This window comes from Artemia franciscana, chromosome 2 (assembly GCF_032884065.1).
Source record: "Artemia franciscana chromosome 2, ASM3288406v1, whole genome shotgun sequence".
Classification (NCBI taxonomy): Eukaryota; Metazoa; Arthropoda; class Branchiopoda; order Anostraca; family Artemiidae; genus Artemia; species Artemia franciscana.
This window is the reverse complement of record NC_088864.1, coordinates 48,836,946-48,849,948: the sequence shown is the minus strand read 5'-3', so window position 1 is coordinate 48,849,948 and position 13,003 is coordinate 48,836,946. Positions and strand designations below refer to the sequence as shown.

The 13,003-nt window shown below is 37.3% G+C and overlaps 1 protein-coding gene across 1 annotated transcript in view; it reads left to right on the top strand.

The window, feature by feature from the left end:
• LOC136043064 (coronin-7-like) overlaps window positions 1-13,003 on the top strand; it is a gene marked incomplete in the record, with an annotated part of 162,557 nt that overhangs the window by 21,858 nt on the left and 127,696 nt on the right.

The following is a 13,003-nucleotide window of genomic DNA, read 5'->3' as shown; positions in this document are numbered from 1 at the left end:
TTTTTTCTTAAGTCAAAAGTTATTGGAGACCAAGCAGTCCCTGTTTTAGAACTGTTTTTGATACCTGGTCTTTTTTTATATCTGGAAAGTGATCACGCATCCATGATCTTTCTTTGGTAAAATGTAACATTTCCAAATATTTATAGATGAGAGCTCTAAACCTCTACGTTAGGGTTCTCTGATTGTTTTGTAGTTGAGAAGGGAGGTCTATGCCACAAAGGGTGCATTTTAATGCCTTAATATCTCAACTCTCACTAACCCTTCTGGTAAAAACTGAATTGGTTCTAAGGGAGAGGCGGAGGGGGGGGGAGAAGTAGAAATTAATATATAATACCTCTTGTTTTCCCAGAATATTTCTGGTCTACTCAGATATTATGAAAGTAAAGGAGTAATATTAACCCCGAAATGAGCAGAATTTATTCCATTTAGGAATGGAATGACCCTTCATCATTCCCAACTTCCTCCTCGTGGTCGTAGAAATTTCGGAGGATGCTCTTTCGATCGGAAATCGAGAGTTTTAGTTCTTTTTTTATCGAAAGTGATTAGAGACCAACCAGAAGTTTTCTTCTTAATTTAAATTCTCAAAGGTGTTTTCTATAGGGTGTTGGCTTGTGAGATGTTTCAAACAGGCTAAATTGGCTACTTAGGTCTAGATTTGCAGTATTAGCAGAGTTTCTAATAAGTTTTCTTCTTAATTTAAATTCTCAAAGGTGTTTTCTACAGGGGGTTGGCTTGTGAGATGTTTCAAACAGGCTAAATTGGCTACTTAGGTCTACCTTTGCAGTACTAGCAGAATTTCTAATAAGTTTTCTTCTTAATTTAAAATCTCAAAGGTGTTTTCTATAGGGTGTTGGCTTGTGAGATGTTTCAAACAGGCTAAATTGGCTACTTAGGTCTACTTTTGCAGTATTAGCAGAGTTTCTAATAAGTTTTCTTCTTAATTTAAATTCTCAAAGGTGTTTTCTATAGGGTGTTGGCTTGTGAAATGTTTCAAACAGGCTAAATTGGCTACTTAGGTCTACTTTTGCAGTATTAGCAGAGTTTCTAATAAGTTTTCTTCTTAATTTAAATTCTCAAAGGTGTTTTCTATTGGGTGCTAGCTTGTGAGATGTTTCAAACAGGCTAAATTGGCTACTTAGGTCTACTTTAGCAGTATTAGTAGAGTTTCTAATAAGTGTTCTTCTTAATTTAAATTCTCCAAGGTGTTTTCTATAGGGTGTTGGCTTGTGAGATGTTTCAAACAGGCTAAATTGGCTACTTAGGTCTACTTTTGCAGTATTAGCAGAGTTTCTAGTAAGTTTTCTTCTTAATTTAAATTCTCAAAGGTGTTTTACTATTGGCTGTTGGCTTGTGAGATGTTTCAAACAGGCTAAATTGGCTACTTAGGTCTACTTTTGCAGTATTATCAGTTTCTAACAAGTTTTCTTCTTAATTTAAATTCTCAAAGGTGTTTTCTAGAGGGTGTTGGCTTGTGAGATGTTTCAAACAGGCTAAATTGGCTACTTAGGTCTACTTTTGCAGTATTAGCAGAGTTTATAATAAGTTTTCTTCTTAATTTAAATTCTCAAAGGTGTTTTCTATAGGGTGTTGGCTTGTGAGATGTTTCAAACAGGCTAAATTGGCTACTTAGGTCTACTTTTGCAGTATTAGCAGAGTTTCTAATGAGTTTTCTTCTTAATTTAAATTCTTAAAGGTGTTTTCTATTGGGTGTTGGCTTGTGAGATGTTTCAAACAGGCTAAATTGGCTACTTAGGTCTACTTTTGCAGTACTAGCAGGGTTTCTAATAAGTTTCCTTTTTAATTTAAATTCTCAAAGGTGTTTTCTATAAGGTGTGGCTTGTGAGGAGTTGCAATCAGGCCAAATGGGCTATTTATTAGTTAACATGCTAGGTTTTGGTAGAGGACAATAGAGCGTTTTTGTGTTATCTTTATTTTAGGGTATAAATTAAAAGGAAAGTTGTACTTTATTACCAATATTAATTAGTTGCAATAGTTAGTCAATTATTAGTTTGCATGCTAGGTTTTAGCAGAGGACAACAGAGCTTGTATATTTTATTTTTGTCCTTTACTTTATAGTCTAAATTAAATTAAAGTTGCAATTTACTGCAACTATTTATTAGTTGCATTAGTTAGTTAATTATTAGATAATCATGCTAGGTTATGGTAGAGGACAACAGATAGGGGAATGCCCACAGATAGGTAGAGTAGCTCAATAAGAGGCTTAGACCAAGTAGGAACTTGTCCCAGGGGGGTCCATAATATAAACCGGGAAACCCTCCCCTGGGGGTCATAATTACAGGTGGAGGAGGAAGAAGGCCCCTCAAATGTACACTCAACAGGGCCCACTGCCGTGTTCACACGTCAGATGAGTTACAAACCTTCTCCCAGTAATGGGTTAAATTGCACGGTGATGCAGAACACCATCGTGGGAGGATCCTCTATAGGAGGACAACTGCGGCACGGTGTAAGATCCAGATTTATGGACAACGGCCTCTGTAAAGGGCTGCCTCGACCCTTTCGGGGTACCTGCAAGACTGGGAAACTTGCGGTCAATTTTTCCCACTTGAGGAGTGGCGCCCCTCGAGGAAATTATAGCCTAGTAAACAACACAGCACTCGTACGGGATTCTGATTATTGGATATTTTTCTGGGCTTGGTTTGTTTTGATGGGCGTTTTCGGGCTGAAAAACATCTTCCTAGCTAATTTATCTACTATGGGCTGCCTCCCTGTAGTAGCATAATATTTGTAGGCATGGATATATAATGAGTCGGAGATAATAGGCTTGGGACTGTCTGTGTAGGATTTCGACTCTTGTTGATAGAAGAGCATCGCCAAGTGCTGAAAAAAATGTTGTGACCAAGATGGGCCCAGGATTGCACAAAGCCTCCAACTCACTGGAGGTCCCAGGGACTTCTTGCTGTCCGGTTCTAAGCCGGCTTAAGCGCTTCGGTGTAGACTTGAGAAGATATGTTGGTCCCCATCCTGCACTGGTGTCCGGGATCACTGCTTTTCCTGAGGCCAAAATAATTTCAAAGGTTTAAAGAGCATGAAAATTGGAACTTGGAATGTTACGACGTTAAAAAATGACTATCGCATCGACATTTTGACTGACGAATTCAGACGGTTTGAACTGGATTTATTAGGAGTTTCAGAAACTCGTATCCCAGGGGTAGGAAGCATGAAATTAGGTGACATAGAATTTGTTTGCTCAGGCAGGAAGGATGGGGTACATAGACAGGGAGTAGGGCTCATGGTGAATAAGGAAGCTGCTAAGTCTTGTTTAGGCTGGGAAGGTATTAATAATAGAATACTAATTGCTCATTTTATGACTAAAGAGTACAGGGTATCAGTTATAGTATTATATGCGCCCGTTGAACCAACTGATGGAGATACTAGTGACTCACATGAATTTTACTTACAGTTACAGGACAAATAGACAGGGTACCAGGTAGAAATATGGTGTTTTTGCTAGGAGATTTTAATGCCCAGCTTGGTAGAAATAGGGATAGATGGTATCAGAGCCTAGGTAAATTTGGTGTAGGAAAAGAAAACAGTAATGGCTATAGGCTTTTGCAATTTTGTAGTTATAACAACCTAGTTATAACCAATACGGTGTTTGGTCGCAAAATGGCCCATAAGATGACATGGTATTCACGTGATGGTAAGACAGCAAACCTTATTGATTATATTATTGTAAACAGAAGACTAGCAGGATCAATACAAGATACTAGGGTGTATAGGAGTGCTGTTATTGATGTTAAAAGTAAAGATCGCCATCTAGCAGTGTCTAAGGTTAATTTAAAGCTGAAATTTCGGAAGGGTAACTCCCTCCCGGAAAGTTAAGATGTAGGTAGACTTCAGGATGAAAATTTGAGAAAAAAATTTCAGGAACAGTTGAATACTAAAGTTGAGAGTTTAAAATTTGACAATGTGGAAGATCGATGGAATAATTTCAAAAAAAAAACAATTTGTGAAGTTGCTGATGGTATCCTAGGGAAGAGTGCTAAGACTGCAACTAGGAATATTAGTGAAAAGCTTTAGGTTTAATAGAGAGTAGAAGGGGTTTGTATAAGAATTATCTGAGTGATAGGTCGTATGAAAACAAAAGGAATTTAAAGAAAGTGGAAAAAACATTAAAATATGAACTAAGGAGATGTGAAGTGGAGGCCATGGATAAAATTGCTGAGGATCTGGAAGATGCGGCTAGACGGAATAATAGTAAAATATTATACTGGCATGTTAATAAATTGAAAGGGAGTAGCCAATCCGGACTAGTCCCAGTTAAAGATAGAAATGGGGCCACAATTAGTGATAAGGAAAAAGTTAAAGAAAAATGGGTGGAACATTTTGAGAATGTGCTAAACCGAGATACAGTTGCAGGAAAAGATATAGATGAAAATGAAAAAGTTTGTGATACCTTGGATGTGAAGGAAGATTTGTTTAGTGAGGAAGAATTAGCGACAGTACTAAAAGGATTAAAAAATAATAAGGCCCTAGGTGCTGATAGTATGATTAATGAGTTTCTTAAATATGGTGGCTCTGAGGTTAGGAATAAGCTACTGAAGATTATGAACATGATTTTTGAAAAAGGGGAGGTACCCAATGATTTTAGGAAAACCTTAATTAAACCACTGTATAAGAAAGGTGACAAGAGTGAGTGTCGTAATTATCGAGACATTAGTCTGGTCTCTGTAGGTAGCGAATCACTGAGTAATATGATACTTTTTAGACTGAGAGATGCTGTAGACAAAGTTTTAAGGGAAGAACAATGCGGTTTTAGAAAAGGTAGAGGATGTGTCGACCATGTTTTCACTCTTAGGTTAATAATTGAGAAGTCCATTCGTTGTCAAACACCTTTGGTCCTCAGTTTTACCGATTATGAGCAAGCTTTCGATTCTGTTGATAGAAGAGCGTTAACAAAGGTATTATCGTTATATGGTATACCAGAAAAATACATTAAAGTGGTTTGAGCTATGTACGAGAATAATACTGCTGCGGTTAAGGTAGGAAATGAGGTTAGCAACTGGTTTTATATTAAATCAGGAGTTAAGCAGGGTTGTGTTCTATCCCCCTTTATATGGATCATTTTGATGGACTTCGTCTTAAGGAGCACAGGAAAGACAATGGGAGACCATGTAATCAAATGGGGAGGAAGAACGCTCCTGGACTTAGATTGTGCTGATGATTTAAGCATATTAGATGAAAGTGTGAGCAAAATGAATGAATTTTTAAAGGTTTTGCGAGTTCAAAATTAATATTAAGAAGACTAAGTCACTAAGGCTAGGAATAAGTGAAGATAAACAAGTGACATTAGGTAACGAAAAGATTGATCAGGTTGGGAGCTTCAGTTATCTTGGTAGTATTATTAGTAAAGATGCTGGGAGCAGTGAAGATGTTAAAAGTAGAAAAGCTATGGCTCAGGTTTTTTTTTTTCACAGTTAAAAAAAAGTTTGGAAGAATAGAAAGATAAGTCTACAAACCAAGATTAGAATATTGGAAGCTACAGTGATGACAGTGGTCAAATATGGCTCTGAAGCATGGGCACTCCGAAAAGCAGATGAAAATTCACTAGATGTTTTCCAGAGGAATTGCCTACGGATTGTTCTGGGTACCCGGCTGACTGACCGTATTTCAAACAGTACGTTGTACGAAAAATGTGGTTCAATCCCGCTTTCTGGGGCTATAATGAAAGAAAGGTTGAGATGGCTAGGCCACGTTCTACGGATGAAGGATGACAGATTACCGAAGATTGTCCTTTTTGGCCAACCGTCTGGGGCTACACGGAAAGCAGGTCGTCCTTGTCTGGGTTGGGAGTATGTAGTAAATAAAGATTTAAAGGAAATGGGAACTTCCTGGGAGGGTGTAAAGAGGGAGGCTTTAAATAGATTAGGTTGGAGGAGGAGCGTGCGTAGCTGTGTTGGCCTCAGGTGGCTTGGTGCTGCAGTGAGTTATTAGTAGTAGTAGTAGTATTAGTCCTTGTCCTAGAACCGTTTATGCTGTCCATTTTGATATCTGGAAAATGATGACACATCTATGATCTTTCTTTGGTTAAAAATACACAATTCAAAAAGTTTGTAGATGAGAGAGCTTTGAAAATCTACTGCAGGGTTTTCTGATTGTTTTGTTGTCGGGGAGGGGGCAGATGCCTCAAAGGATGCATTTCAATGCCAAAACATCCTATATCCCATTGAGTCTGCAGGTAAATACACAATTAGTTCTAAGGAAGGGGCGGGGGAGGAAAGGAGGAATTAGAAAATGATATTTAGTGCATCCTCATTTGCGGGAATATTACTGGTCTACGCTGTTATTATAAATATAAAGAGCAGCATTAAACCCCAAAATGAGCAGACTTTATTCCGTGTAGGAGGGGGCTATCCCCCCTCATCCCCAATCTTACGACCCCAATCTCCTCGAGGTCGTAGAATCTTCGGAGGACGTTCATTCGATCGGAAATTGAAAGTTCTAGTTCTTCTTTTATAAGTCGAAAGTGATTGGAGACCAGCCAGCCCCTGTCCTAAGACTGTTTTTGACATCTTTTCCCTTTTTCCCTTTAGTAATGGGTATTTTAAGATACTCATTTTGTACTTTCTCTGTTGCTGCTCAATTATGTGTGTGGGGGGGGGATTTTACTTAGGGAATTTTCTACAGGATGGGGGGATGAAATTTTTGAGGAGAAACGCCGATTTCCACCTTAAGTTACATAATTAAATGACATTTTTTCTCAAAGTATGCAGATAAACTAAGAGCAATTCTAAATTTGACGGAATATTACGATAGCTTTGAGAAAATAACTGTTGCTAAGAGCAGGAAAGATGACGAGGTAGCCTTTTGTTGACTTTTTCAATTGTGTGCACAATACCTATGTGAAGTACGTAGTTCCGGTTTTGTATAATAAATCCTTTATGATTTAATTCTAAGAAATAATGCCAAACCCGAAAAGTTGTCAACATATTATAACGGAATAATGTATAGTAATTTTCGATTGAATCTTTTTTATATGACTGACATAATTTTAAATGCAATTATTATTACATACAGAAACGAATAATTTTTTTCTAGATAGACATCTGTATTTATGTCATGTATTCCCTTTTGCGTATTAACGATTTTTTTGTTAATGACTTTAAGGTCCATTATGTCTTGTTTGCTAAAGAAGTTATTTGTTTTCTACTATTGGTTTGTTTTTAATCAAAAACCATAAATCCCATTAAGTTGTATAAATACTTGGCACTCATAAAATATGGTCCCCATAATATAATATGGCGGGTTCTTAATGACTCGAAGATTGGTACCCATAAAATGTCGAACGGGACCAAGTTCATTGCTTTTCGGATGCTGACGGACTTTTATTTTGAGGATGAGCATTTGAGGATGACCAAAATATGTGTAAAAACAGCTAGGGCGAGGAGGGTATAGGTGTGCTGTTCAAAGGTCAACTTAACAAAATGCACAAAAAAAAATAGGACAAATTAAGATTCTTGCTATTTTTGATTTTTAAAAAATCGGGTGCAAATAATGTACATAACTTTTTGGTGTTTAAGTGTCTTAGCACGGAGAAAGCCCTTATGTGTCTGTTAGAATAGAAATTGGTTAAAAACTGGTAGTGTTTAATGGTCAATATCTTTTATGTATGAATCTTTCAGAGGTTTTTAGGATTTGACACCTTGGCTGATCCCTGCAAGTCTGTTTTGCTGACTCTAATACATTTTTTTTTGGAAATATTAAAGATAGCTTGTTCATATAGCGATTGTTTATCCTACCAGTAAATCTAACGGGATTGGAATATCCCTGTGGTTGTCAAAAGCTCACAAAGCCGTGATTCTCAGAAGACAGAATCGCAGCAGAAATGTTTAAGACGACTATTATTCCTTGCATGACCTTGTGGGTCAAATTCTTCAAGACAGTGTGGGAGTAGGAAAAGGTGCCTAGAGATTGGACTAGAAGTACTCTGTTAAAATGTTTCAAAAAAGGAGATACCTCAAGTTGTGAAATCTGGCGTAGTATCTGCCTCCTTTCAATCCCAGGAAAAATGTCAATCCCGGCTCAATAGTAACCGAAACTCTAAAAAATGGAATTTTGATACCAATAGGTACATCAACAGAATCGCACTTTAATGCTGATTTTAAACATATAAGTTTCATCAAGATCAGTTATACCCATCAAACGTTACGAGCCTGAGAAAATTTGCCTCATTTTAGAGAATAGGGGGAAACACCCCCTAAAAGTCATACAATCTTAACGAAAATCACACCATCAGATTCAGTGAATCAGAGAACCTTATTGTAGAAGTTTCAAGCTCCTATCTACAAAAATGTGGAATTTCACATTTTTTGCCAGAAGATAGATTACGGATGCGTGTTTATTTGGGTTTTTTTTTTGTTTGTTTTTTGTTGTTGTTTTTTTCCAAGGATGATCGTATCGACTGGCTAGTCCTAGAATGACGCGAGAAGGCTCATCCTAACAGAAATTAAAAGTTCTAGTGCCCTTTTTAAGTGACCAAAAATTGAAGGGCACCTAGGCCCCCACCCACGCTCTTTTTTCCCAAAAGTCACCAGATCAAAATTCTGAGATAGCCCTTTTGTCCACCATAGTCGAAAACCTAATAAGTATGTATTTAGGGACGACTTACTCCCCCGCAGTCCCCGTGGGAGGGGCTGCAAGTTACAAACTTTAACCTGTGTTTATATATAGTAATGGTTACTGGGAAGTGTACAGACGTTTTCAGGGGGATTTTTTTTTGGTTTAGGGGGGAGAGTTGAAGGGGGAGTGGGTTACGTGGGAAGATATTTCCATGGAGAAACTTCTCATGGGGGAAGAAAATTTCAATGAAGGGGGCGCAGGATTTTCTAGCATTATTTGAAAAAAGAAACAATGAAAAAATAAATATGAAAAGTTTATTCTACTGAAAGTAAGGAGCAGCATTAAAACTTAAAACGAACAAAAATTATTACGCATACGAGGAGTTTACCTCCTCGTTATACCTCAATCTTTACGCGAAAGTAATTTTAGTAATTTCAACTATTTATTCTACGGCCTTTGGGATTCAGAGGTCATTCTTAAGGAATTGGGACAAAATTTAAGCTATAGTGTAAAGAGCGAGGTATTGACGAGGATAGAAGCCTCTCATATACGCAATAAAGACATACGAATATAGAAATTCGTTACATAAGTTAATTCGTAAGTTACGTATATTTTTTATCAATGAAAATGTTTGTAAAAAATTAAAAGTTCTAGTTGCCTTCTCAAGTAGTCGAAAAATTGGAGGGCAACTAGGCCTCCTCCCTCGCTCCTTTTTTCTCAAAATCTTCCTATTAATTGCAATTAATTAATATGCAAATTTCATTTTAATTATTTATGTGTGGAGAGCCAAGATCAAAGCATGCATTAAATTAAAAACGTCCAGAAATTAAATAAAAAAACAAGTTTTTTTAAATGAAAGTATGGAGCAACATTAAAACTTAAAACGAACAGAAATTACTCCGTATGTGAAAGGGGCTTTTCCTCCTCAAGGCCCGCTTTTTACGCTAAAGTTTGACTCTTTCTCTTAACTCTACTTTTTAAAACAGTAAGAAACTTTCTGTTTGTAATTTCTGTTCGTTTTAAGTTTTAATGTTGCTCCTTACTTTCATTTAAAAAAGTTTTTTTTTATTTAATAGACAAAGAAACAATCTGGAAAACGCTCTCACATTGCGGCATACCAGAAAAAAATCATTGAACTTATCATCGCTTTCTACAAAGATACAGAATGCTGTGTACAAACTGGACAAGGGAAAATACCAAATATTTTAAAATAATGATAGGAGTACAGCAGGGATGTGTCATTTCTCCCCTACTGTTTATCATTGTTGTTGACTGCATCTTAAGTAAATGTGAGGAGATATAGGATTGATATTGGTGAGCCGATCAGGCTTGGAGATCTCGATTTTGCTGACGACATAAGCCCTCTTAAAACTTTCAGACTGAGACTTCAGACCTTTATAAATAGTTTTAAAGATACAGCAGAACAATTTGGACTAAAAATCAACACAAACAAGACAAAAGCATGGGTACCAGTGGATTTGAGACCTGGCACCTCAATCAGCAACAAGAGCAGATATTTGGGTAGTACAGTCGAAAACACTGGCTCAAACGCATGAGAAGTCCAACTTGGGTTGGAACAAGCACCATCTTTGGCTGGGGCGTACAATCATCTAAGACGAGTTTGGAAATCTCAAAAATACTCTTTGAGGCTAAAACTACGATTGTTCCAAAGCAGTATTCTGTTAGTTCTGCTTTGTGGATCTGAGACCTGGCACCTCAATCAGCAGCAAGATAAAAAAATATAATCATTTGAAAACACTTGCCCCTGAAGAATCCTGAGGATGGGTCTTTTTCCAAACTCCATCTTCTTCTCGCAACCAGAAGGATCAAGAAGACGAGGGCGTCGTAGAAACACCCAAAGACGTTCACACAGAAGAGACTTGTCAAATATACATGCGTCCCTACAGCCCGAATGGGAAGACGTACTAGATAAAGCACACCTCAGAGGTGACTAGAGATTTTTTGTGGATGTCCTGGGTGCTTCTTGAGGCACAAGAGGAACTAAGGTCTTAGGTAAGTGGGAACCATTTCTACTATCAACACCAACTCATTGCAGCACAAAGCCGCCTAATATGACACATGTGCACCTGCTCCCCCTCCACCTCCGTCTGTTCAAAGCTTTACTCTTTACTTCCTCCCCTGAAGTACCGATTTCCTTTAAATTCTTCCTTAAGACCTCTTCTCGCCCCATCTGGGGGCGTACTTCTTTTTATTTGGCTCCTGATCCATTGCCAGAAAGCACAATTTAAAATCCATCATCCTTCATTGGTAAAACATTAATCTATCTATCTATATATATAAAAATAAAAAAAACATTTATCTATCTATCTATATATATAAAAATAAGTTGTCTGTCTGTGTGTCTGTCTGTCAGGTGACGTCATGTTTCTGTGTCGGCTGACGTCATGAAGTTAGTTGTCGTCATTTTTGCTATGACGGTGACGTCATTAAAGATATTTAAGACATATATGTTCACGTAGAAATCTATTAATGTTTAAGTTTAAAATGACTGATGAACTTACAATGGCAAAAGCCGATGAAGATGCTCAAAGAGTCTATGCCAAAAAACTTGCTGCTGATAGAGAAAGTCAGAAAAGAAAGCGTGCCGAGGAATCAAAAGAACAGCAAGGAAACAGGCTTGAGGCTAAAGAACGCAAAACCGCGCAGTTAGATGAAGATCCACCTGGACAGCGAGAGTCAAAACATATCAAAACTGAAAATGATAGCGATGATGATTGGGTTTGGGATTTTGACTCGGATAAGGTCATCAATGCCTACCAGATTTTAGTTAAAAAAACAAAGGTTCGGCGATATGTATTTCATAGTGAAGCTGAAAAATAAAGAAGAAAAAGAAAACTGAAAAAAGAAAAATGTAAAAAACTAAAAAATACTAAAAAGAAAAAACACTCAAAGAGAAATTACAGACCGGGACACAAATGACGACCGGGACAGAGGGAATATAAATAACGACCGGGACACTCAAAGAGAAATTACAGACTGGGATACCGGGACACAAATGACGACCGGGACACAGGGAATATAAATGACGACCAGGACACAGGTATTTAAGAATATCGTTCAAAGACAAATTTTTAATTGTAAGAAGACCGTTGAAAGAGAAATTTCTAATTGTAAAATGACTGAAGAACCTACAATGGCAACGGTACCACCATCGAAGTAGATAACCAGTGGGTTGTTCCATATTCCCCATTAGTGCGAAACGTCAACCCCAAGTCCAATTCGTGCATTGTTTGGCATCATTTTAACAACTTGCTCTCCATCAGCTCCTACAGAGTTATAGGAAAAATATAAGTCAAAAATGTCTGAAGATATACTCCATCGAAAACAGTTAGACGTCAGATATGACTTTTGATTTTACATCAGAAATTTATAACTACACTTTAGTTATTATAGAAGATTTGTGCGTACGTATGGCAAACAAACCTCTTCAGGATTTGGGAATGCCTTCACCTAACCGTATCGCTGCTGTTTCGACATGTGTAGAATTGGATCGTGAAAAAAGTTACAGTACGAATGATCTATTGTCGTATGTACAAAATAACATTTCCAAGTTAACATCGGAACAAAAAGACATTTATGATACGATAGACTAAATTTCAGGACGTATACAACTACCTGCTGATTTCTGTAATTTAGTGACGTCCAAAAATGAATTGATTGAAAAAGTATTTCCGAATATTCTAAAAAATTATAAAAATAATAAATGGCTAAGTGAAAGAGCGATTCTCGCACCCAAAAATATAGACGTCCACGAAATCAACAATATTGTTTCGACCAAGATTCGAGACCAGGCAGTCCTTTACAAGTCAGTCGACACAGTTTTGGAACCAAATGAAGCGGTTAATTATCCATCTGAATTTTTAAATTCCATAGATCTTTCAGGGTTTCCACCACACGTGCTACAACTAAAAATAGGCGTACCAATAATACTTTTAAGAAATATCAACCCACCAAAGCTTTGCAATGGCACGCGACTTGCCGTAAAAAAAAACAATGGAAAACCTAATAGAGGCCACAATCTTGACAGGGCCTTTTGAGAGTGAGGCTGTTCTTATTCCTTGCATTCCCATGATTCCAACGGATCTGCCTTTTCAATTTAAAAGATTGCAATTCCCAATTCGATTAGCATTTGCAATCACCATTAACAAAGCTCAAAGTCAATCATTAGAAAAATGTGGTATAGATCTTAATACTGATTGTTTTTCCCATGGACAATTGTACGTTGCATGTTCGAGGGTCGGTAAACCTGACAATCTATTTATATGCAGCGACAATTGGACAGCGAAAAATGTTGTATATTCGCAAGTTTTACGCAGTTAATTTGTATTGTATCTACCTATCTATCTATCTATATAAAAACGAGTTGTGTGTATGCATGTTTGTTTGTTTGTAAAAAGAGCGT